Source organism: Dipodomys spectabilis, unplaced genomic scaffold (assembly GCF_019054845.1).
Source record: "Dipodomys spectabilis isolate Male_0828 unplaced genomic scaffold, ASM1905484v1 ptg000468l, whole genome shotgun sequence".
NCBI classification, from domain to species: Eukaryota; Metazoa; Chordata; class Mammalia; order Rodentia; family Heteromyidae; genus Dipodomys; species Dipodomys spectabilis.
In genome coordinates this window covers 277605-298848 of record NW_024871145.1, presented here as the reverse complement: position 1 = coordinate 298848, position 21244 = coordinate 277605, and positions in this window count along the sequence as shown.

The following is a 21244-nucleotide window of genomic DNA, read 5'->3' as shown; positions in this document are numbered from 1 at the left end:
GTCAGGAAAACAATTCCATTTACAATAGACTAAAAAAATAACACTTAGGGAAAAAACCTAGCCAAGAAAGTAAAGAACCTCTACATCAAAAACTATAAAAATCTGAAGAAATCAAAGAAGACACTAGGAAATGGACATTTTCTCATGTTCATGGATTGGCAGAATTAATATCTTAAAAATGGCCATACTGGCTTGGAATGTGGCTTAGTGATAAGAGTGCTTGCCTAGCATGCATAAAGCCCTGGATTCGATTCCTCAGTTCTACATAAACAGAAAAACCGGAAGTGGTGCTGTGGCTCAATGGTGGAATGCTAGCCTTGAGCACAGAGTGGCTCAGGGACAGTGCCCAGGCCCTGAGTTCAAGCCTCAGAACCAGCAAAAAAAATGGCCATACTGCTAAAGGCAATCTACAAATTCAATGCAATATCCATTAAAATCCCAATGTCATTCTTTGCTGAGTCCTAGAAAAAATTATTCAAGTTGGGTGCCGGTGGCTCACATCTATAATCCTAGCTACTCAGGAGGCTGAGATCTGAGGATCACAGTTCAAAGCCAGCCTGGGAATGAAAGTCTGTGAAACTCTTCTCTCCAATTAACCACTAGAAAACCAGAAGTGGTGCTCAGGTGGTAGAGCACTCGCCTTGAGCTGAAGTGCTCAGGGACAGTGCTCAGGCACGGAATTCAAGTTCTACAACCGACAAAATTTTTTTTAAATGATTCAAAAGTTCATATGAAACCACAAAGACCCTGAATAGCCAAGAAAATTTGGGCAAAACAAAAAGCAGTGCTGGAGGTATCATAATTCCAGACCTCACACTTTACTACAGAGTTATAATTAAAAAAAAAAAAAAAAAGTTTGGCACTTGCATTAAAGCAGGCCTGAAAACCAATGGAATAGACTATAAGACCCAGAAATGAACCCATATACTTACATTCATCTAATATTTGACAAGGGAGCCCAAAATATATGTTGAATAAATGACGGCCTCTTCAACAAATGGCACTGGGAAACTGGACATCTATATGTAGTAGACTAAAATTGGATCCATGTCTGTCACCTTGCACTAACATCAACTCAAAATGGATCAAAGACCTGAAACCTTGAAAATACTACAAGATGGAACCAGGGAAATATTAACTTAATGGCATAGGCAGAACCTTTCTGAGGAGAGTTCCAAGGGCTCAGAAAATAGGAAAGATACTTGACAGAATTGCATCAAACCAAAAAGGTTTCACACAGCAAAAGACATAAGTACTAGGCTAAAAAGACAACCTACACCTACAGCTATACACCTGACAAGGGCCTATTATCTAGAATAAACAAGGAGCTCAAAAAAACCAATTCCTGGGCTGGGAAGGTGGCTCAGTGGTAGAGCGCTTGCCTTGCATGCTCAAGGCCCTGGGTTCGAGTCCTCAGCACCACATAAGCAAAAAGAAAAAAGCCGGAAGTGGTGCTGTGGCTCAAGTGGTAGAGCGCTAGCCTTGAGCTGAAGAGCTGAGGGACAGCGCCCAGGCCCAGAGTTCAGGCCCCACGACCGGACCCAAAAAAAAAACAATTCCTTCCAAAATTTAATAATCCAGTTAGGGACTGGGAAGGTGGCTCAGTGGTAGAGTGCTTGCCTTACATGCATGAGGCCCTGGGTTTGATTCCTCAGCACCATATAAACAGAAAAAAAAAATGGAAGTGGTGCTGTGACTCAAGTGGTAGAATGCTAGCCTTGAGCTGAAAAGCTGAAGGACAGTGCCCAGGCCCAGAGTTCAAGCTCCATGACCAGAAAAAAAAAATAATCCAGTTATTATATAGGCAAAGGACTTAGAGACATCTCAGAAGAAGTAAAAATGGTCAATAAACACACAAAGAAACGCTTAACATCCCTGGTCATAATGGAAATGAAACTCAAAACAACACTGAAATTCCATCTCACCTCAGTAAGATTGGCTACCTGTTTTGTTTACCAAAATGAATACTAGGAAGCAGAAACATGTTTTGGGGGATGGGAATGAGGGGCACACAAGTAAGTGGAGGGAGGAATGGTGAACAAATGCAGTCATTATATTTAATATACATTATGCAAAATTGAACCACATAACTTGAGGGTAGGGATGGGACAGGAAAAAGTGGGGAGAATAATGAGGGGTGACATTGATCAAGATGCGTTATACTTATAACCTGACTTATGGAATTGTAACCTCTTTATACAACTACTTGTTTTGTTTTGTACAACTACTTGTTTTGTTTTGTTTTGTTTTGTTTTTGTTGGTCGTAGGGATTAAACTCTGGGCCTGGGCGCTGTCCCTCAGCTCTTCGGCTCCAGGTAAGTGCTCTACCACTTGAGCCACAGCGCCACTTCCAGTTTTCTCAGTGGTTTACTGGAGATAAGAGTCATGGACTTTCCTGCCCTAGCTGGCTTTGAACTGTGATCCTCAGATCTCAGCCTCCTGAGTAGCTAGGATTATAGGTGTGAGCCACCAGTGCCTGGCTATACAACTACTTAATAACTTTTTTAAAAAAAGATTTTTGCTGGGAGATACAACCTACACACACAAAAAGATTTTTAATGAAAAAATATGTTCTGGGCTGGGAATGTGGTTTAGTGGTAGAGTGCTTGCCTAGCACGCATGAAGCCCTAGGTTCGATTCCTCAGTACCACATAAACAGAAAAAGCTGGAAGTGGTACTGTGGCTCATGTGGTAGAGTGCTAGCCTTGTGCAAAAGAAGCTCAAGGACAGTGCCCAGGCCCAGAGTTCAAGCCCCAGGACTGGAAAAAAAAAAAATATATATATATACATATATATATATATATATATAATTCTATTAAAAACAAAGATAGGCTAGGAGTATTGTTCAAGTGGTAGAATACTTTACTTGCAAGCCCAAGCAGCCCCATTGCAACTAGAGAGAGAGAGAGAGAGGAAGAAGAAGAAGGAGGAAGAGGAGGAGGAGGAGGAGGAGGAGGAGGAGGAGGAGGAGGAGGAGGAGGAGGAGAGAAAAGGAGATGGAATCAGGAAGTATAATTGAATGGCTTCAATTTCTTGACAAAGTAATTGGTAAGAAGTGGTTTCTTTTAGAAAAGCCAAGAGAGAATTTCATTGATATAGAACCTACTCTTAATGAAGACATTGTGCACACTGGTGAAGTGACAATAAAATATTTAGAAGACTGCATAAACTAAATTGATAAAGCAGTGGCAGAACTGTCTAATTTTGGAAGCTTTAATAAAAGAGGGTGAAATACACAGTAAGGTGACTAGTTAATAATAATGTATTGTATATTTCAAAACTAAGAGAATATTTCAAATGTCTCACTATGAAAGAATTACAATATATATCCAATAGCTTGATGTAATCATTCCACATTGAATACATATGTCAAAGTATATTTTGCCTCATAAATAAGATCAGGAGTGGTAGCATGCACCTGTCATTCCAGTGAGATGGAGGTTGAAACAGGAATATCATTGAGCCCAAGAGTTCCAGGACAACATAATAAATCTCTGTTTCAGAAAAGACAGTGCTATTAATTATAGTCACCATGCTATATATTAGATTCTTAGATGTTGCTTTTTAAAAGTTGTAAAGCAAGGCTGGGAATGTGGTTTAGCGGTAGAGTGCTTGCCTAGCATACGTGAAGCTCTAGGTTCTATTCCTCAGTACCACTTAAACAGAAAAAGCCAGAAGAGGCGCTGTGGCTCAAATGGTAGAGTGCTAGCCTTGAGCAAAGGAAGCTCAGAGACAAGTGCCCAGGCTCTGAGTTTAAGCCCCAGGACTGGCAAAAAAAAAAAAAAAAAAAGTTTTAAAGCAGCATGAATAGTATGCTAATATATTTTGTCAGTTGTGGGGCCTGAACTCTGAGCCTGGGCGCTGTCCCTCACCTCTTCAGCTCAAGGCTAGCGCTCTACCAGTTGAGCCACAGTACCACTTCCAGCTCTATCTGCTTATGTAGTGCTGAGGAATCGAATCCATGGCCTCATGCATGCAAGGCAAGCACTCTACCACTGAGCCACCTTCCCAGTCCAATATGCTAATAGTTGCATGTTGCTAATTCTCCAAAAATAATGCCTTTAAAATACTTTATTTGGCCAGGCATGATGGATCATATCAGTCTGTAATCCTAGTTACTTGAGAGACAGAAACAATTCTGTGTTTGTATTGGTCTTGTGTGTGTGTGTGTGTGTGTGTGTGTGTGTGTGTGTGTGTGTGTGGTTAATTGGGGATAGAAGTCACACTGACTTACCTGACCAGGCTGGTTTTGAACCATTACCCTCAGATCTTAGCCTTCTGAGTAGCTAGGATTACAAGCATGACCCACTGGCATATGGCTAAACAAAATCTTTTTCAGCTGAGCAATTTTCCATGTGATAAAATATAGCAATATAATGAGCATTTGGGCTTCTAATATTCAATGATTGTGAACAAAGATAATGTGTTTTTTTAACACATACTCATTTTTGGGGGGGGGGGGAGGGGGCAGTCCTTGGTTTTTAACTCAGAACCTAGGTATTGTCCCTGAACATCTTTATGCTCAAGGCTAGTGCTCTATCACTTGAACCACAGTGCCACTTCTGGTTTTTTTTTGCTAGTCCTGGGGCTTAAACTCAGGGTCTGGGCACACTGTCCCTAGCTTCTTTTGCTCAAGGCTAGCATGCTACCACTTGAGCCACAGTGCCCACTTTCAGCTTTTTCTGTATATGTGGTTCTGAGGAATTGAGCCCAGGGCTTCATGCATGCTAGGCAAGCACTCTACCACTAAGCCACATTCCCCGCCCAAATTCTGGCTTTTTTGAGTAGTTTATTGGAGATAAGAGTCTCATGGGGACTTTTCTGTCTGGTCTGGCTTTGAACCACAATCCTCAGGTGTCAGCCTCTTAACCAGCTACTGGTGTGAGCCACCAGTACCCAGTTCACATGCTTACTGTTCAAGACAGTAGCAGAACTTGTTTCCCTCTTAACTACCCTATTTCCCTGGCATGGATACAGATTTGGTAGATGAGCACTGATTGGTAATAAGGTGGTACATATGATGTATTCTGCACTATGTACATTATCAATGTGATGACTTAACTAGAGATGTTACTGGTTTATTTGTCTGGCTTCTAAGCCCTCCTTTCCTCTATGACAGCTCTTGAACTGGATTCAATTGTTCCATTGTCAACCTCCCAAAGACTCAAAAGGTACTGGGATTTATGGGAACCAGATCAAGAAATATAATATCCCAGAGCACATGGGCAATACGGTTGCTTCTAAAAGGGAAGAGGGCTGGGTGCCAGTAGCTTATGCCTGTAATCCTAGGTACTCAGGAGACTGAGATCTGAGAATTGCCAGCCTGAGAAGAAAAGTCCTTGAGACTCTTATGGCCAATTAACCATTCAAAAACTGGAAGTGGTGTTGTGTCTCAAGTAGTAGAGCACTAGCCTTGAGCACAAAGAAGCTCAAGGACAGCACTCAGGCCCTAAGTTCAAGCCCCACAATCAACAATAAAATAAAATAAAATAAAATGGAGGTGGTCCTCTCCTCACAAATGGAAAAAGAAAAAGGAAGAACTCACAAATAATCCAAAGCAAACTTCAGAACCAAACACACACACACACACACACACACACACACACACACACACACACACACAATTGTTATAGCAGTAATGCTTTGGCCTTGAGAATCTGGTTGGCACAGCAACAGCTTAAGGACCTTGGCAGTAGGCAGGGCAACCACACTGTGTTTTAAATGAACAGAGAACCACAGCCCAGTAGACCATTTTAGCTTTAGAAATGTCAGAAGGCACACCAAAGGATTACTGGAAAATAAACACAGAGAAGACTTAAAATCTTAGCAGTCAATCTTAGACTACTGAAAGGAAAAAGAAGGTTGTACCTCCAAAGATATTTCTAAGCCTAAAATTAATGTTTATAAACATACAGATTATTGTATCTATCTGTCATAACTATATTTATTGCTTATTTATTCAAAAAATCTAATATATATTTAAGGCATACACTTGACATTTTAATATGAGAAGGAGAATACTTTTCAGGTATTAGTTCCATGGAGGTAGCTCACACTCAATTTTTTTTTTGCCAGTCCTGGGACTTGAACTCAGGGCCTGGGTTCTGTCCCTGAGCTTTTTGGCTCAAGGCTAGCACTCTACCACTTCAGCCACAGCACCACTTCTGGCTTTTTCTGTTTATGCGGTACTGAGGAATCCAACCCCGGGCTTCATGCATGCTAGGCAAGCACTCTACCATTAAGTTGCTTTTCAAGCCCTTCAAACTGCTTTGTAACTGTTACTATGATACCGCAAAACCTAAAGGCCTACGTTAAGAAAATGAATGTTGGGGCTGGGAAGGTGGCTCCAAGTTGGGCACTGGTGACTCATAACTGTATTCCTAGCTACTCAGTAGACTGAGATGTGAGGATCATAACCAGAGTGGGCAGGAAAGTCCATGAGATTCTTTTTTTTAATTAATTAATTTATTTATTGTGAAAATACTGTACAGAGGGGTTACAATTACATGGGCAAGATAATGAGTACATTTCTTATCAAGCATTGTAGCCTCCTCCTTTGTTTCCCCTTCCCATCCCTTCCCATCTTCCTCCCCCCCTCACCCAATCCTCCCCGCGCCTCCCCCCCCCCCCCACAAAAGTTGTAAAGTTCGTTTTTGACATAACGACTTGTACATCTCATTGTTGCAATGGGTCCACCTGTATCCCTATTTAAACAATTTGTTTTTCCCCTTCCCCTCCACAAATTATACCAACATCAAATACAGTGAAAGCAGGGGTTATACTGTGGGGGAGGGACATAAAAAGCAACAAAGAAATAATCTTATAAATATGTTAGAAACAATCTCATGAAAGAAAAAAAACATTTGAATACATATCTTAGGGTTCATTTCCCTAACATCACCTTATCTGGCCTTTTCTGCTTGACTCAGACATATACTAGATATTGCAAATAAGGGAAACCATGGGACCTATGTTTCTTTGGGCCTGGCTTGTTAGCAAATGGAAAGGCTTGGAAAAAATTATATTAAGTGAAGTAATCCATGAGACTCTTATCTCCAATAAACTACTCAGAAAAGGCTAGACGTTGTGCAGTGGCTCAAGAATTAGCTTTGAGGCTCTGGGTTCGATTCCTCAGTACCACATAAGCAGAAAAAGCCAGAAATGGCACTGCGTCTCAAGTGGTAGAGCACTAGCCTTGAGCTGAAGAGCTGAGGGACAGAGCCCAAGCCCAGAGTTCAGGACCCACAAATGACAAAAAAGAAAGAAAGGAAAGAAGGGAGGGAAGGAGGGAGGGAGGGAGGGAGGGAAGAAGGAAGGAAGGAAGGAAGGAAGGAAGGAAGGAAGGAAGGAAGGAAGGAAGGAAGGAAGGAAGGAAGGAAGGAAGGAAGGAAGGAAGGAAGGAAGGAAGGTGAAAATCAGGCTGCTTTGGAGGCTGATATATGAGGATCCTGGTTCAAAGCTAGACCAGACCAGGCGCTGGTGGCTCACGCCTGTAGTCCTAGTTACTCAGGAGGCTGAGATCTGAGGATCATGGTTCAAAGCCAGCCCAGGCAGGAAAGTTCGTGAGACTCTTGTCTCCAATTAACCACCAGAAAACCGAAGTGGCATTGTGGCTCAAGTGGTTGAGCCCTAGCCTTGAGCTGAAGAGCTGAGGGACAGCATGCAGATCCAGAGTTCAAGCCCCATGCCAAAAAACAACAACAACAACAACAAAAAGCTAGACCACACAGACAAATCCAAGAGACTCATCTCCATTTAATCAGCAAAAAGTTGGAATTGGAGGTTGGCTCAAGTGGTAGAGCTCCAGTTTGAGGAAAATGCTAAGGGAGAACACATTTAAGCTCTATTACTCATACAAACAGAAAGAGAGCAAGAGGGAGAGGGAGGGAGGGAGAGGGGGAGAGAGGGAGAGAGAAGAAAATCAGCCTCCTAGCTGGGATGGTCATGTTTTAGAGCAGATCCATGCTGTGGTTCTGGCTACCTCTGAAGAAGGTTTTTTTCCCCTTGGTTTCTTTTAGAGATTTTTGAGGTTGACATTTAAAAGAATTTTATAACTACTTTCCATTTAATTGGTGTCTACTGGCTTACAGCTTGTCAGACTCTCACTGTGGCCACATACCTGAAATGTTATTTCATGGAGACATGAGGAAATTGTCCTGCCAACAATCCAACATCTTGTGTTTTTGAAATTTTCTTTTGTTGTTGTTTTTGTGCAGATCCTGGGGCTGGAAGTGAGGGCCTGGGGTGCTGTTCTTCAGATTCTTTTTCTTTTTGCTCAAGGCAAGTGCTCTACCACTTGAGCAATAGTGCCACTTCCGGCCTTTTCTGAGTAATGTATGAGAAATGAGAGTCTCATGGACTTTCCAGCCTGGGCTAGCTTTGAACTGTGATCCTCAAATCTCAGCCTCTTGAATAGGTAGGATTATAGCTATAAGCCACCAGCACCTAGCTGTTGTCTTTAAGACAGGTGAAGCTGGGCGCCGGTGGCCTGTAATCCTAGCTATTCAGGAGGCTGAGATCTGAGGATCGTGGTTCAAAGCCAGCCTGGGCAAGAAAAGTCCGTGAGACTCTTATCTCCAATAAACCACTCAGCAAACCAGAAGTGTCACTGTGGCTCAAGTGGTAGAGCACTTGCCTTGAATTAAAGAGCTCAGGGACAGCACCCAGGCCCAGAGTTCAAGCCCCATGAATAAATAAATAAATAACAGATGGGTTTCACTGTATATCTCAGCCTAGATTTGAACTTCCTATGTAGCCCAGGATGTCCTCAAACTCACAATCCTCCTGCCACTTCCATCCAAGTATTCAAATTATAGGTATATACCACCATACTTGGCTCATGAAAAGTTATATTTCAGTCAATGCACTGCTTAGAAATCAGAATTTTGTCTCTGTCAGCCACCTTTCTTTGTCACAAGGGTAGTTCTGCATCTTCCCACAAATGCAAAATAGAAGATTTTTAGCAGATCTCACTCTCATGGTACAATCTGATATGGTTGAGAGGCTTCACTGTGGGTTTTAATTATTTACAAATGCCAATTTTTATTAATTTAAAAATGGAGCAGAGATCCTCAGGTAGTTACCTGAGGCCACATGAGTACTCTCTTCTCTTCAATCTTTACTGAGTATTGGGATCCTGTGGCTGTGTCTTTGGTGTGGGAGACTTACAAGGCTTCCTGATGAGCACAGGGAACATTAAACCAAGGTCTGCTGGATTGTATTTTTGATTTTAATAGTGACATTTTATACCATCAAAGCCTGATAAATATGTAAAAAGACAGGGGCATTAGTGTGTCTCCAGATACAACCTCCAATGGATTAACGTAATGAGGCAGTATAAATTCACAGTTGGTCGGTCAATCTACCCAGATCTGTACTCTCCACTTGTACTGTGTAAAAATTTCTTACAGGAGATTTCAGAATCAATAATTCTCCATCAGAAGCTTTGCAGCAGTGAAAGCTCTACCCAGTTACCTGCTATGTGTTTCTGAGGGAAGGCCAAAGTTATGATTAGGCCCCAGCCCATCTCTTCAGCTTAGCAGCAGCCATAATTAAGACTATGTCATAATTTGCCTTTAAAATATCCTCCACTTTCCATGCCCTCCTCACATAGCCATCAGTATTTTTAAAAAATCAAATCATCAAGGGCTCAAATTGGGTCTTTATCCCACTCTCCTATTTCTGATATCAAATGTGTAAATCCTTCAGCTCTGCTGTATGATTCTGAAGAGCCTGAAGAGGGACTTTTAATAATTTAGTGGTTTGAGGAATTTGTGTTCATTTCCTCTTGGGCACTTGCTGCTATCCTGAAGTACAAACTTTGTACTCATCTATCTGTTTTGATGCAGAACGTGGAATTCTGGAGACAGCAAATGAGACATGACGAAAGATCTGCAAACCTGTCTTTCTTGCCAGTCCCTAAGAGGACAGAGTCCTTGTTACCACTGCTGATTAAACATTAACTGCAACAAGTCGCCCAGAGTGAAGAACATATAGATCATTTGCCAGTTGCAGTGGTATGTAGCTTTTTAGCTTTTTATATAAACATTTTCCAGTATAGTGCCCAGACAGGCTAATCAGAAGAATAGAAGAATTGGTGCCAGTCTCACTCAGAGGTGTTACAAGAAAATAATTGCTTGAGTTGAAATGGACAAACTTGAATGGTATGACTGGAAATCTTTTTTTTTTTTTTTTTGGCTGGTCATAGGTCTTGAACTCTGGGCCTGGGCACTGTCCTTGAGCTCTTCAGTTCAAGGCTAGTGCTCTACCACTTGAACCACAGTGACAGTGACACTCCCGGTTTTCTGAGTGGTTTATTGGCAATAAGAGTCTCACCGCCTTTCCTGCCTGGGCTGGCTTTGAAACACGATCCTCAGATCTCAGCCTCCTGAGTAGCTAGGATTATAGGTGTGAGCCACTGGTGCCCAGCTTGACCCAAAATCTTTAATTGTCAGTCTTGGCAAGCACAGAGCACACTCTTCATTTCCCAACATTTGGCAAAAGGTCCATAGGACTTGTCAAAAACCTCTCTTTCACTTTTTTCCTCATTACTGATGAGAAAAAAACTGGCAGATTTAAATATGCATGCCCACATAGGTACATAGGCTTATATGTATGCATCTGCACGAATGGAGTTAGTCAACATTTATTGAATGCAGAACACTATGTAGCAGGAAGTACCAGGGGAAATTTAAAAAACACCTAATTTCTGCCCACATGATAGGTCTAGTCTAATGGACAACTTGTGATGCACAGGATGATGACTAAAACTGATTACTCCAGAGATAGCAGTTTCTCCCTCTTTTGTAACATCTTTTCCTTCCTGAGTACAAAGTAATGTGTTTCTTGTAAAAAAAAAAAAAAAAAAGAAGAAGAAGAAAAAAAAAATTTAAAGCATAATTACTGGTAATGCCAGTACTCAGAAATATATATTAACATTTAAATATATATCCTTCAGGATAGCTTGTTCTATGTTCACAAAATGTCTTTAAAACAAAATTGACAGGCAAGAGGAGTGGCTCAAGTGGCTTAGCAAACCAACTGAGAGCTCAAGAACTTGAGTTAAAGCTCCAGAGCCAACAACAACAACAACAAAAAGCCACAATGTGTTGGCACATGTCTGTAATCCCAGCAACTCGGGAGGCTGAGGCAGGCCCAGAGTTCAAGCCCCACGACCAACAACAACAACAACAAAAAAGCTAGGAGACAGCACCCAGGTCTTGAGTTCAAGCCCCTTCACGAACTACACAAAAAAGAAAAAGAAAAACAAACAGAAGAGAAACTTCCAAAAACAAGACAAAAGTGTCCTAATTATTGAAAGCTTGTATGTGTGTGTGTGTGTGTGTTACTGGGAACTGACCCCAGGTCTTTGTGCATGTGAGGGCAGCATTCTACCATGAAACTATAGCCTCAGTCCTACCTTTTTGCTACTAAGTAGTCCTACAGTGAACAGTACTGAAGTGCTATTTTTTTTTATTTAATTCCGGTCATGGGGCCTGAACTCTGGGTCTGGGCGCTGTCCCTCAGCTCTTCAGCTCAAGGCTAGCGCTCTACCACTTGAGCCACAGCGCCACTTCCAGCTTTTTTTCTTATGTGGTGCTGAGGAATCGAACCCAGGGCCTCATGCATGCAAGGCAAGCGCTCTACCACTGAGCCATCTTCCCAGACCGTGAAGTGCTATTTTTATGCATTGTATAACCCTGCTTTTGTTTGTTTGTGTGTTTTTGGTTGTGGGGCTTGAACTCTGGACCTGGGTGCTATCCCTGAGCTCTTCAGCTCAAGGCTAGTGCTCTACTACTTTGAGCCACAGCGCCACTTCTGGTTTTCTGGTGGTTAATTGGAGATGAGTCTCACAAAAGGGATGGTAGGGGAAAAACAAAGGAGGTAATAATGCCCGATAGGAAATGTACTCATTACCTTACTCACGTAACCGTAACCCCTCTGTACAGTATTTTTAAAATAAAAACATATTAGAATAATAAAAAAAAGAGTCTCACAAACTTTCCTGCCTGGGCTAGCTTTGAACCACTATCCTCAGATGTCAGCCTCCTGAGTAGTTACGATTGCAGGCGTTTGTTTCTTTTTTTCTTTCCTGGGGATTAAACTCAGGAATCACATTCTACCACTTGGGCCATTCCCTCAAATTTCCTAAACAAGCCAGTGTCAACCAGTGTAAATAACTTCCCTCTCTTTTATTTCAAGCTTACCAAATAAGCAACCTTTAATTGATGGCTCACACCTATAATCCAAATTAATTAGGATGCGGAGGTCTGAGGATCACAGTTCAAAGCCAGCCCAGGCAGGACAATCTGAAGATTCTGATCTCCAAGTAACCATCAAAAAGTCAGAAGTGAGCCAGGTGCTGGTGGCTCACACCTGTAATCCTAGTTACTCAGGAAGCTGAGATGTAAGGATTGTGGTTTGAAGCCAGCCTGGGCAGGAAAGTCAGTGAGACTCTATCTCCAATTAACCACCAGAAAACCGGAAGTGGAACTGTGGCTCAAGTGGTAGAGTGCTAGCCCTTGAGTAAAGCTCAGTGACAGCCTCCAGGCCCTGAGTTCAACCCCACAAGTGACCCCTCCCCGCCAAAAAAAACCACAAAAAAAAAAAAACAGTGAGAAGTAATGGTGTGGCTCAAAGGGTAGCGTGCTAAGAGTTGAGCAGAAAAGCTGAGGGACAGAACCCAGGCTCTGAGTTCAAGCTTAGTGCACACACACACACACACACACACACACACACACACACACACACACACACACCTACCTTTTCAACAGAAAAAAAAACCAAAAACACCTGTTCAGCTCATGAACTGTTAGCTAATTCTAGAATTGCATTTAAAGTCAATTACAGTCTTTAGATTTGTTGTAGCTTTGTCTTTTTTTGTCAGTCACAGGGTTTGAACTCTGGGCCTGGACACTGCCCCTGAACTCTTCAGTTCAAGGCTAGCGCTCTACCACTTGAGCCACAGCACCACTCCTGTTTTTTTCTGTTTATGTGGTGCTGAGGCATCGAACCCAGGGCCTCATGCATGCAAGGCAAGCACTCTACCACAGAGCTATCTTCCCAGCCCTATCTTCTGATAACACTAATGGAAAATGCCCAGGCATCTTTGCTGCTGCCTGATATCCTGTTTATAACTTGAGACTGTTTGCTGTATCAAGTTCTGAACCGAAGAGAAGGTAAGAAACCTAATTTCATGTCTTTGTACCATGATATCTGATATCTGTGTTATTTTGTGGATGATTTTCTTCCAAAGAAAAATGTATCAGTAACCCACAATCAGAGAACTCCTTATTTCTTTGAAGAAGCATTGAGGAAGAAAGAAGGAAAGGACACAAGGAACATAGGAAGGGAAGTAAGGAAGAAAAAAGAAAAATAAAAATGAAAAAAGAAATAAGTTCAACTCTATCAAGGAGGGCTTGTAGGCCCTCAAAATGAGACCAATTCAAGCAATCATCTTTTCTTCAAAAGTGTAAATGTGCCCAGTGTGGTTGATGGGTTCAAGGTAACAACTTTTGCCATTAAGCCTCACAGCCTTAGGCCTGAAAGTAAACACTTTCCTTGCATTTTATGGTGCCGAGACCCAAGAGGCCCTCACTCAAACCTTAAACATTTCCCTGACAGTGATGTCATATGCCTGTAATCTTCGCACTCCATAGGCTGGTAGCTGAAGTGGGAGGATCTAGAGTTTAAGGTCATTCTAGGCAAGGACCAGACACTCAAGAAAATAAACAAATGGTAAAGCATATTTTTAGCACACTAGCTTCTCAGTTACTCCCATCCTGAGAGGAGAAGATGGTTTAAGTCAGGCTCGGGCCCTATAACATAGGTTGGCCTCAGACTTGAAATCCTCCTGCCTTAGTCTCCCAGTTCTGGGATTATAGGAACCACCATACTCAGCACTGTTTGTTTATTCATTGAGTAACTATTTCATTTTTCAATGCTGGATTTGGAACCCTGGGCCTCCCAATGCTAAGCAAGTACTCAACCACTGAGTTACATTTTTTGCCAGTCCTGGGGCTTGAACTGAGGGCCTGGGCACTGGCCCTGAGTTTCTTTGCTCAAGCACTCTACCACCTGAGCCACAGCGCCACTTCCAACTTTTTCTATTTATGTGATACTGAGGAATCAAACCCAAGGCTTCATGCATGCTAGGCAAGCACTGTCCCACTAGGCAACATTCCTAGAACTGAGCTACATTTTTAAGATAAATAGATAAGTATTTTTAGCTGGAGTGACAGAACATGTATTTAACATGTGCAATACATAGAACAAAACTATTTTAGGAAAATATTTATTGGAACTAGAGGTATCAGTCAAGAGAGAGAGCACCAGTTATGAATGGAAATGTTGAGCAAAAATGTGAGATCCTGAGTTCAAGTTTCAGTATTAGCACGTGCGCATGCATGTGCACACACACACATATACACACACATTTCTTTGGTGGCTCATTAGTGTGATTGAGCATTCACACTATTGTGTGAGAAGCACCTCCCTCAAACATTACCTGCTTCATGAGATAAAGGTTAAGAAATTTATTTTAGTGTGTGATTCACTTGATACCTGGATCTGGAGCTAAGAAACCTAGTTTGACAAATGTAGCATACACTGGACTGGATCTTGACCTCCATGATTTATTTGTCATGTGGTCACAGGTAAATACGTTTTTTTTTTTGTTTTTTTTTTTTTTTGCCAGTCCTGAGGCTTGAACTCAGGGCCTGGGCACTTGTCTACCACTTGAGCCATAACACCACTTCTTTTTCTGTTTATGTGGTACTGAGGAATTGAACCCAGGGCTTCATGCATGCTAGGCAGGCACTCTACCACTAAGCCATTTTCCCAGCCCTAAATACAGGTTTTGGTGGTGTTTATCACTGATTTAGTCTTAATTTTCTCACTTTAAGAATGTTCCTAACATCATTCAAGGTTTTTGTTGCTTTTGTGTTATGTGTGCAAGTACTAGAGCTTGAACTCTAACGTGGCTTTTTTAGCTCCAAGCTTGAACCCACACCTCCACTTCCGGCTTCTTGCTGGTTAGAGATTAACACACACTTAGCTGGGCTAGCAGATCTCAGCCTCTGGTGTAGCTAGGATTACAGGCGTGAGCTACCAAAGTCTAGCTTCTTTCAAGGTTTTCGTATGGAAACTAAAAAAGACAAGTACCTATTTCCGGAAAGTATGGTAGAGGCCCAAGAAGTAAGGGCTGTAAACTAACACCTGAAACTTCTGGCTTAATTTTAAATGGAAATTCCTGCTATTATCTGTCCCATCAGAATCAGAATCCTAGGGTGTGTTCTAAGTTAGTGACCTATCTACTTCTCCCTGGGGGGCTGCAATACAATGCCTGCAGTAACTGTGGCCTTGGGATTTTTTTTTGTCTAGAGGAGTCCTTTGGGGGAGGGGTTGTCTCTGGGAACCCATTGCTTTTCAAAGTCCTTAAGGGAATCTAACCTATAAAGAGGCTTGGACTTGTGGGAGTGTATTAGTATTAAATGCCAGACCCTGGAGGGACTTAGTGGAAAGTTTGGGAGAGATTGGGAACAGTGGGGGGGGGGGGGGGGGGGGGGAATGGGGTAGAGTTGGATTTAAAGCTGAACTCTACAGAAATGAGGGTCCTGATGGGTGTGCACCAGATGGGCTTGAAGTTTTTGGATAACTGAGGAAAGGTGAGATAAGCAGACCAGTCATCTTGTCTCTAAAGAGAAACTTGGCTATGTCATTTGATGTCAGAGGTCGTCTATAATTAACCTAGTTCAACTTTTCTTTTTGACAGTTTAAATAACCAAATGGCAGGCCCATTTGCTGAACTAGATTAGCAATTGGAGATAACAGGACCATATCTTTAGTAAATCCATGCCTCTGACTGAACTGTCTATTATACAGTACTTAATGTGTTACAGGAAGCTTACTTCCTAGTAGCTTTGGCTTGAGTTAGAAAACTGCTCTGTGCTTTCTTAGCCACAGCACCTGAGCCTCTCTGTTTTCATACGTAAAAGTGCACCATAACTGCTTCACTAGGGAGCTTACTTTGAAATTCCCAGATAGCAGAGAAAGTAGAGGAAAACCTTCACTGTTGCTGTAGTAACTGGGATCTGGGGGAGGCATGGCTATAAATCTACTCTGCATTCTTTAGATTAATGCAATGAGCCAGGCATACTGTTTTCTTAGTATGTGGGCATATTTGTAACAGTATTTCCGATCTCTAGAGTGTACTTTACTAGGGGTTAACATCACAGTTAATTAAGCTCCGGGCATTTGTAAGAGGAACAATATGCATCACAATAAACTTTTCAGAGCTACTCTCTTCTACAGCTAAAGGTTATCCCCAACAATGCCCATGTAAATAGGACGTTTGTCTGGCACAAGTGTGTAACAGGGCTTTATGGGCATTGTGTTGTTAGAAAAGTAAGCCAGCCAAGCACAGGAGATTCATTCCAGTAACCCAAGCTACTCAGGAGGCTAAGATCTGAGGCTATTGTCAGTTCAAAGCCAGCTGGGGCAGGAAAGTTTGTGAAACCATCATCTCTAATAAAGAAAATGAAGAAAAATTAAGAAATCCAGAACTTGAGCTTTGGCTCAAGAAGTAGAGAGCTTGCCTCCAGCAAAAAGAAGCTCAGTGGGCTGGGAATGGGCCTTAGTGGTAGGGTGCTAGCCTAGCTAGCATGCATGAAGCCCTGGGTTCGATTCTTCAATACCACATACATAGAAAAAGCTGGAAGTGGTGCTGTGGCTCAAGTTGTAGAGTGCTAACCTTGAGTACAGAGAGGCTCAAGGACAGTGTCCAGGCCCTGAGTTCAAGCTCCAGGACTGGCAAAAAAAAAGAACCTCAGGGACAATGCACAGGCTCTGAGTTCAAGCCCCAGAACTGGAGGGAGGAAGGAAGGAAGGAAGGAAGGAAGGAAGGAAGGAAGGGAGGGAGGGAGAGAGGAGGGAGGGAGGGAGGAAGGGACAGCAGGCAGACAGGAAGGCAGGCAGCAAGCCAGGTGCTGGTGACTCACCTATAATCCTGGCTACTCAGGAGGCTGAGAGCTGAGGATCACCATTCAAAGCCAGCCGGGGCAGGAAAGTCCATGAGACTCTTATCTCCAATAAACCACCAGAAAACCGGACATGGTGCTGTGGCTCAAGTGGTAGAATGCAAGCCTTGGGCTGAAGAGCGGAGGGACAGCACCCAGGCCCAGAGTTCAAGCCCCACGAGCGACAAAAAAACAAAAAGAAATTAAGAAAGAAAGAAAGAAAGAAAGGAAGAAAGGAAGGAAGGAAGGAAGGAAGGAAAGCCACTGTAATCAGTACTATAAGCCTAAGGCAAATACAAAAAATGAGGTTTTAGGCTAGAAATACCTTCTATAGATGGTAAGGAATAAAAAGGTTTTACCCATGCTTTGTGTACATCACTCTGTAATCTTTCTCCCTTTTTTCCTTTTTTTTTTTTTTGTCAGCTGTGGGGCTTGAACTCAGGGCCTGGATGCTGTCCCAGTTAAACCACAGTGCCGCTTCTGGTTTTAGTGTGGTTATTTGGAGATAAGAGTCTCATGGGGACTTTTCTGCCTGGGCTGGCTTTGAACCTCCATCCTCAGATCTCAGCCTCCTGAGTAGTTAGGATTATAGGCATGAGCTACCAATTGCCCAGATTTTTTCCTTTTTAAATTTTATGGTATGTTAATTGTACACAATAATTGGTTCCCTTGTGACATCCATGAATATAATTTGCTTGTATAGAATTTACCTTGTATAGAGTTTAACATAGTAATTCTCTAAGTACCCTCATTCCCTAACCTTTATTGAGAGGACCTCTGATAAATAAAGACTTGTGAGCCACCTCTAACATCATTTCCTGGATTCCTGAGACAGACTGACTAAACAAGTTAGTTTTGTCTTGCACATATTGCAAAATGACCGTAGATGAAAAGATATGCTCCCAGGATGCCCTTCTTCTGGTTTGTGAGCATGCTCAGAACAGAGATATTATTTGTAGCCGCAGGGTCCAGCACAGAGCTAAGACTTGTTTTTTTGTTTTTTTTTTTAGTCAGTCATGGGGGCTGACCTCTGGGCCTGGGCGCTCCCTCAACTCTTCAGCTCAAGGCTAGTGCTTTACTATTACTTGAGCCAAAACACCACGTCTGTTTTTTTTCTGCTTATGTGGTGCTGAGGAATCGAATCCAGGGCCTCATGCATGCGAGGCAAGCACTCTACCACTAAACCAACTTCCCAGCCCAAGACTCTTGGTTTTTATTAAATGAATAACTTATGTGAATGAATAAATTAATTAGTCAATGGGCTGGGAATGTAGTTCAGTGGTAGAGCTCTTGGCTAGCATTTTCTAGGATTGCAAGAAATAAATAACTAAATATTAATTTTAATCAATGACCAATTGTCCCTTGTGTCTTTCTATCCAGCAACTCTATTCCTTAGGGCAACTAAGGAGCAAGAATTCAATCATTGCAGAAATGGAGGGAAAAAGGGTGAACAAATACAGCAGTTGTACTCAGTAGACATATTGAAATGAACTATATAACTTGTGGGCAGGGATGGGAAGGAAAAACTGGGAGAGAGTAGGAAAGGGTGACATTGTCCAAAAAGAAATGTACTCATTACCTGACTTATGAAACAGTAACCCCTCTCTACATCACCTTTATAATAATGATAAAAAATACTTAATTTAAAAAACTCAGGGGCTGGGAAGGTGGCTCAGTGGTAGAGTGGTAGAGTGCTTGCCTTGCATGCATGGTCCCTAGGTTCGATTCCTCAACACCACATAAGCAGAAAAAGCCGGAAGTGGTGCTGTGGCTCGAGTGGTAGAGCACTAGCCTTGAGCTGAAGAGCTGAGGAAGAGCATCCAGGCCCAGAGTTCAGGCCTCATGACTGACCAAAAAAAAAAAAAAAAAGAATTCATTAATATCTTAAAGTTTATTGTGAGCTACTAAAGAGCAAACTGGTAAAATGGAAGCAACTAAGCATTGTTTTTCTGGTTAAGATGATTTAAGCTCATGATTTTTATTCAAAAGGTAAAAGAAAAAGTTCCCTAGAAATTAGAAGCAATACCTAAATTAAGTAAATAGGTATCTTGTGTTTTTTTCCCCACATAATCAGTTGGGTTTCTTAAAAGACAGCAGAATACTGGTATATTCAAACACTAAGCCTATCTTATAGAGAAAAAAAAAGTAGTTCAAACACAAAGCAACCATAAATAGAATTCCTTCATTTGAATACTACTTTATAAAAAACAAAGTCAAACATTATCCTTAAAGTGTTTTTTTGTGTGTATGCCATACATAGGGCTTGAATTCAGAGCCTATGTGCTGTCCCTGAGCTTTTGTGCTCAAGGTTAGCAGTCTATCATTTGAATCACAGCTCTGCTTTTGGGTGGTTAACTGGAGATAAGAGTCTCACAAACTCCCCTGCCAAGGCTGGCTTTGAATCAAGATCCTCAGATCTCAGCTTCCTGAATAGCCAGGATTTATAGGCATGAGTATAGGCATGACCCCAGTGCCTGGGGTCTCCTATTTTATTTTAATTTTATTGTCAAGGTGACTTAAAGTAGGGTTACAATTGCATAAGGAAGGTAGTGAGTACATTTCTTGTGGAACTTGTTACCCCCCCTCCTTTTTTCCCCTCTTTCCCTCCCCCCATGGGGCTCTTCTTTTTAAAACTTCCTATTGCTCTTAGGATTAAAATCCAAAAACCAAAAGCTGGTAGAGCAATTAGCATACCCCCAAAAATTGAATGGCATGAATAGAAACCAGGTCCAGTCAAGGTATGAGTACTAGTGTACGTGTGTGGGGGTGGGGGGTGGTAAACAGCGAGGTGGAAGGTCAAAATACTTCAAGTACATGTGTGAAAATAGAACGATGAAGCATGTTGAAATTAGTTTGGGCAAAGGGAGGAAGGATGAGGAAGAGTGAGTCTGACAAAGATATCTTGTATGCATATATAGGTGTGTCAAAATGAACCCTCTTGGGCTGGGAATGTGGCTTAGTGGTAGAGTTTTTGCCTAGCATTCATGAAGCCCTGGGTTTGATTCCTCAGTACCACATAAACAGAAAAAAAGTCAGAAGTGGCACTGTGGCTCAAGTGGTAGAGGGCTAGCCTTGAGCAAAAGAAGCTTAGGGACAGTGCCCAGGCTCTGAGTTCAAGCCTCAGGAATGGCAAAAAAACAAAAAACAAAAACCCTGAAGCCTCTTGTGCAACTAATGGGTTCTAATAAAATTGTAGGGAATATCTGAAGAAAAAGAGAAGATCAAAAATTTGTGATATGAACTATATCATACTTCATTTATCACGGAAGAAATTGATTGAGTGGCTATTAAGTATTTTAGGCCTCAGAAAATACAGGTGAAGAGGAGGAGCAGCTTTAGTTCCCCTAGAGGTTAGGATTGGAGGGGTGAGAGCTGGATAGCAGGAAAAGTGACTGAGTATAAACATACAAATAAAGTCAATAAACAAGCAAACAGACCAAGTAAATTCCAGAGAACTGTATGCCTGGAAGAAGATAAAATGTGGGCTGGGAAGGTGCGTCAGTGGTAGAGTGTTTGCCTTGAGGTGAAGAACTGAGGGACAGCGCTCAGACCCAGAGTTCAGGCTCCACGACTGAAAAGATGAAATCTTTGCTAGGGAAAAAAGGCTTTTCGTTCTGTTCCCCAGGTCTGCTTTCTCACTCCAGGTTATTTATACAGTATCATTGCCTCTCTCCAGGTTGCTGCTTTATGCTCCAGGAGGATCATTCTTTCCTGGGGTGTCAGCTTTTAAAATAATGGCAGCTTTTCTTAGTTAAAGGTTCCTATTACACTTTTCCATTTGTATACTTCTCTCCTTTGTAATGTTCATTACACTGATAATTGACCTCCCTCTGTAGCCTAGTGTGAGGTCCTACTGAGGGAGCAACCGATATTAGCAAATTCTTGGAAGGGACCGAAGAAAATGTGTTTACTATTTTTTTTCCTAAAAGACACTTCATCAAGTAGGGCTAAAAAAATCTTTTGGATGACACACACACAGGTAGAAAGCACATGGGTAAACCAAGTGTGGTGGATCATACCTGTAATTCCAACACTCGAGTTTCAGAGCAGTTTTAACTAAGACCTTGTCTAAAACAAATGTAGTATTAGCCGGTGTAGGTCAAAATTACATTTTTATGTGGTGCTAGAGATTGAACCCAAGCATAAGTGAGGACAGAACCGTGAACACGGCAGAGGTTTCCTGATTTTTTTTTTTTTTTGCTCTTAAGAGGTAGGTTAAACAAATAATA